This window comes from Castor canadensis, chromosome 7 (genome assembly GCF_047511655.1).
Source record: "Castor canadensis chromosome 7, mCasCan1.hap1v2, whole genome shotgun sequence".
Classification (NCBI taxonomy): Eukaryota; Metazoa; Chordata; class Mammalia; order Rodentia; family Castoridae; genus Castor; species Castor canadensis.
In genome coordinates, this window is record NC_133392.1 from 67,164,247 (window position 1) to 67,170,536 (window position 6,290).

Sequence of the window (6,290 nt, forward strand, 5' to 3'; positions counted from 1 at the left end):
CCAGGCAAAGACACCTCCAAAAAAGGAGAACTATAGGCCAATCTCCTTAATGAGCCTTGATGCAAAAATCCTCAATAAAATAATGGCAAACCAAATTCAACTACATTAACAGGAGCAAAGACAAAAACCACTTGATCATCTCAATAGATGCAGAAAAAACCTTTGATAAGCTCCAACACCATTTCATGATAAAAACTCTAAGAAAACTAGGAATAGAAGGAAAGTACCTCAACATTATAAAAGCTATATATGACAAACCTACAGCCAGCATTATACTTAATGGAGAAAAAACTGAAACCATTCCCTCTAAAATCAGGAACTAGACAAGGATGCCTACTATCTCCACTCCTATTCAACATAGTACTGGAATTCCTAGCCAGAGCAATTAGGCAAGAAGAAGGAATAAAAGGAACACAAATAGGTAAAGAAACTGTCAAAATATCCCTATTTGCAGATGATATGATCCTATACCGTAAAGACATAAAAAACTCTACTCAACAGCTCCTAGACACCATCAATAGCTATAGCAAGGTAGCAGGATATAAAATCAATATAGAAAAATCATTAGCATTTCTATACACTAATATTGAACAAGCAAAGAAAGAATGTATGAAAACAATTCCATTTACAATAGCCTCAAAAAAATCAAATACCTAGGTGTAAACTTAACAAAGGATGTGAACGACCTCTACAAGGAAAACTATAAACTTCTGAAGAAAGAGATTGAGGAAGACTATAGAAAGTGGAGAGATCTCCCATGCTCATGGATTGGTAGAATCAACATAGTAAAAATGTCTATACTCCCAAAAGTAATCTACATGTTTAATGCAATTCTCATCAAAATCCCAATGACATTCATCAAAGAGATTGAAAAATCTACCGTTAAAGTTATTTAGGAACACAAGAGGCCATGAATAGCCAAGGCAATACTCAGTAAAAAAAACAATGCTGGAGGTATCACAATACCCAACTTCAAACTGTATTACAAAGCAATAACAATAAAAACAGCATGGTACTGGCACAAAAACAGACAAGACCACCAGTGGAACTGAATAGAGGACCTGGATATGAAGCCACACAACTATAACCAACTTATCTTTGACAAAGGAGCTAAAAATATACGATGGAGAAAAGACAGCCTCTTCAATAAAAACTGCTGGGAAAAATGGTTGGCAGTCTGCAAAAAACTGAAACTAGATCCAAGTATATCACTCTATACCAGTATTAACTCAAAATGGATCCAGGATCTTAATATCAGACCCCAAACTCTAAAGTTGGTACAAGAAAGAGTAGGAAATACCTTGGAATTAATAGGTATAGGCAAGAACTTTCTCAATGGAACCCCAGCAGCTCAGCAACTAAGAGATAGCATAGATAAATGGGACTTCATAAAACTAAAAAGCTTCTGCTCAACAAAAGAAATGGTCTCTAAATTGAAGAGACCATCCACAGAGTGGGAGAAAATATTTGCCAGCTACACATCAGACAAAGGACTGATAACCAGAATATACAGGGAACTCAAAAAACTAAATTCTCCAAAATTAATGCACCAATAAAGAAATAGGCAAGTGAACTAAACAGAACTTTCTCAAAAGAAGAAATTCAAATGGCCAAAAAACACATGAAAAAATGCTCACCATCCCTAGCAATAAAGGAAATGCAAATTAAAACCACACTAAGATTCCACCTCACCACCTTTAGAATAGCCATCATCAGCAACACCACCAACAACAGGTGTTGGTGAGGATGCAGGGAAAAAGGAACCCTCTTACACTGTTGGTGGGAATGTAAACTAGTACAACCACTCTGGAAAAAAATTTGGAGGCTACTTAAAAAGCTAAACATTGATCTACCATTTGATCCAGCAATACCACCCTTGGGGATATACCCAAAAGACTGTGACACTAGTTACTCCAGAGGCACCTGCACACCCATGTTTATTGCAGCACTATTCACAATAGCCAAGTTATGGAAACAGCCAAGATGCCCCACCACTGACGAATGGATCAAGAAAATGTGGTATCTATACACAATGGAATTTTATGCAGCCATGAAGAAGAATGAAATGTTATCATTCGCTGGTAAATGGATGGAACTGGAGAACATCATTCTTAGTGAGGTTAGCCTGGCCCAAAAGACCTCATATGCGGACATTAGATCAAGGGCAAACACAACAAGGGGATTGGACTTTGGTCACATGATAAAGCAAGAGCACACAAGGGAGGGGTGAGGATAGGTAAGACACCTAAAAAACTAAATAGTATTTGTTGCCCTCAATGCAGAGAAACTAAAGCAGATACTTTAAAACAACTGAGGCCAATAGGAGAAGGGGACCAGGAACTAGAGAAAAGGTTAGTTCAAGAAGAATTAACTTAGAAGATAACCCACATGTACAGGAAAGCAATGCGAATCATCTCCCTGTGTAGCTATCCTTATCTCAACTAGCAAAAACCCTTGGTCCTTCCTATTATTGCTTAGACTCTCTCTTCAACAAAATTAGAGCTAAGGGCAAAATAGTTTCTGCCTGGTAGCGAGGGGTTGGGGGGGTAAGGGAGGGAGTGAGCGGGGGTGGGGGTGTTAAGGGAGGGGGCAGGGAAGAAATGACCCAAACATTGTATGCACATATGAATATAATAAAAAAGAAAAAAAACACACACACAATGGAGAAAAGACAGCTATTTGACAATGGTTTGGAAAAACTGGATATCCTCATGTAGAAGACTGCAGCTAGATCCCCCTCACCTTGCACAAAAATTAATTCATAATTGTTCATAGATCTTAAAGTAAGATTTGAAGCTTTGAAACTGCTAGAGGAAAACATAGGGGAAACACTTGAAAATACAGATATAGATAATGACATTCTGAATAGAACTCAAATTACTCAGGAAACAGGAGCAAGAATTAACAAATGGGATTTCATCAAGTTCAAAAGCTTCTGTGCACAGCAAGGGAAACAATTACTTGAATCAAGAGGTAATCTACAGAATGGGCAAAAATCTTTGCCATCTATTCATCAAAGGAATAAGATCTACAATATATAAAGAGCTTGAAAAATTAAACATCAAAAGAACAATCCATGTTGCCCTCAACGCAGAGAAACTAAAGCAGATACTTTAAAGCAACTGAGGCCAATAGGAAAAGGGGAACAGGAACTAGAGATAAGGTTAGATCAAAAAGAATTAACCTAGAAGGTAACACCCACGCACAGGAAATCAATGTGAGTCAATGCCCTGTATAGCTATCCTTATCTCAACCAGCAAAACCCCTTGTTCCTTCCTATTATTGCTTATACTCTCTCTACAACAAAATTAAAGATAAGGGCAAAATAGTTTCTGCCGGGTAGCGAGGGGGTTGGGGGGTGTAAGGCAGGGGGTGGGGGAAGGGAGGAGAAATGACCCAAACATTATATGCACATATGAATAAAATAAAAATTTTAAAAAAGAACAATCCAAACAATAAATGGGCAGATGAACTAAACAGTTCTCAAAAGAACAAGTAAAAATTGCCAATAAATGCAAATATAGAAGGTTCTTCAAAAATTAAACACCAAAAGAACAGGAATCCAATTAACAAACGAATTGAACAGTTCTCAAAAGACAAAATCCAAATGGTCCATAAATGTTTGACATCCTTAGCCAAAAACTGCAGTGAGATTCCATCTCACCCTAGGCAGAACAGCTCTCATCAAGAAAACGAACAACAAATGCTGGTGAGGATGCAGGGGTCGGGGATGAGGAGAAGGGACCTTATACACTGTTGGTGGGATATAAGTTCATGAAGCCAGTATGGCATCAGTACAGAGGTTCCCCAAAAAGACTGAAAACAGAACTACATTATGATCCTGCTGTCCACTCCTGGGCATATCTCCAAATATAGGTCAGCAATGCAACAGAAATACCTGCATACCATGGTTATAGTAGCCCCACTCACAATAGCCAACCTCTGATATCAGCCTAATTGTCCATCAAGTGAAGGATGAATAAAGAAAATGTGGTATGTATACACAAGGAAGTTTATTCAGCCATAAAGAATAAAGTCATGTCACTTGCAGGGAAATTTCCTTGATAAAAATACATCCTTGACAATTTTCTTAATGACCAATTTCCATGTTGAACATAGATGCAAAAATCCACAATGAAATACTTTGCAACTGAATTTAACAATACATTTAAATGCTCTTACACCATGATCAAGTTGGTTTCATTCCAGGGATGCATGGATGTTCCATCATATACAAATCAATAAATGTAAAATATCACATAAATAGAATCAAGGACAAAAAAACCTATGATCTGAGGCACTGCAACTGAGGAGAAATGAGACTATGCCAACCTTCCACTCACCAGCTGGATTGCAGGGGTCACCAAGGCCATGGCATGCTGGGACCACACGCAGCCCATCGTTGACCTGGCCATCAGTGGCATTATGCCTTGTGGTTATTTCAGTGACTCAAAGATGGTAAACCTATGCTATGCCAGGGAAACACAGGAGACTGGAACATTTTTGGGTGGTAAGGGAGATACTTGGGTGCAATGTTGAAAAAGGATGCCATCAAAGCCACTATAGCAGATGAAAGTCCAGGATGCTGTCCCTAGCTCAGAAACACATTGTTCAGACTATGGATTCATACAGGATAGTAATTATTTGTTAACTGAGGGACAGGATAAGCTATGACACGTATATGCCTTGAACAAACCTGAAGGAAATCAGTGGTTGCCCTACTGGTATTTAAAAGGCTCTGTGGTGCAGTGAAGATAAACAGATTCTTTCAGCTGATGATAAAAACTCTTCACCTTTGGGATCATGCTTCTATAGCACAAGTGAAATCTCTAAATTTTAATCTGTCTGTTAGCCATACCGAACATATTCCTGAGAGAGGGATTCTGGTTATGACTTGTGATCTATTGATTTTGATGATACAGTAAGTTTGGACTCAATTACATCCTTCGTAGCCCTCCCCCACTATCAATTCTGCATCTCTTCATCCTGAGAAAGAATTTCTTGCTGCAAGGGCTAAAGATTTTAAAATTTATATGTATGATTACAGTAGTGGAGAATTAGAATCTTATGAAGGACACTTTGGTCCCATTTACTGTGTGAGATTTGGTCCTGAGGGGGAACTGTCCAGTGATTCTGGAGATGAAACATCTCCAGAGACTGTTGCAAACCCATGACCTTGGGAAATGTGTACTTCCTGAGAACAATGGTGGTGAACTGGAGAAACCAAAGATCAGTTTTCCAGAGACAACCAGAGAATTCAGATTTCCATCTATTCTTCAACTCCTAAAGTTAAAGTCTGAGAGTCAAGCATATGTATATAATTTGTGGACTAAATGAGCAATCAGAGAAAAGCATCAGCCTTCCAGAGTTACTCTCTGCCTACAGCAAACATGGCAGTAACTAAGAGGAATATGACTTAGCTCCAGTGCTCCAGCCACTAACTTGGTGTTACCTGTGAGTGAAAACTCGGAATGTCAGATGAAGTCAAGTTTGCATAATACAACAGCCCATAGTGTTTTTTAATGAATGTGTGCAAGCCAACATTCAATTTTTCTTATTACAATTAAATTTCTTGTAGCTGTTTATGCTACTGTGGAGAAAAATACATTGGCTTATTTTTTTACTTTTGCCTTAAAACAGAATGACCCCTCCTTTAGCTTTAGCTATAAAGATGAAGGAATACTTGATAAAGTAACTGGCTTGATTTCTCTTTTAATTTTACACTGCTTCTGAACATCTAATTATTTTTAGTTGTCTAAATAAAATGCCTCTAAAACAAAAAAAATCAGATGCTCATTTCAATAGATACAGAAAATGTCCGATAAAATTCAACAGCCCTTCATGATAAAAAGCCTTGGAGATACTAGGAATAGAAGAATCATACCTCAACATAATAGAGGCTATATATGACAAGCCTGTAACCAACATTATGCTAAATGGGGAACACAGAAAGCCTTTCCTCTAAAATTAGGAAGGCAATAAGGGTGTCCATTCTCTCTACTCTTGTTCAGCATAGTGCTTGATGCATTAGCCAAAGCAATAAGGCAAGAGAAAGAAGTAAAGGGGACACAAATAGGAAAGGATGAAGTCAAAGTATCCCTATTTGCAGATGATATGGCCCTAAACTTAAAAGATCCTGAAGACCACCAAAAAAATTCTTAGGTCTGATAAACACTTTCAACAAAGTAGCAGTATACAAAATCAACATCCAAAAATCAGTAGCTTCTCTAGATACCAGAAACGAACATACTGAGAAAGATTATCACAGAAACAATCCTATTCAGAATAGC

The 6,290-nt window shown here is 37.9% G+C and overlaps 1 pseudogene; it reads left to right on the forward strand.

The window, feature by feature from the left end:
• The first annotated feature begins 4,371 nt into the window (after positions 1 to 4,371).
• LOC109682234 (serine-threonine kinase receptor-associated protein pseudogene) lies at positions 4,372 to 5,337 on the forward strand (annotated as a pseudogene).
• Positions 5,338 to 6,290: the final 953 nt, after the last annotated feature.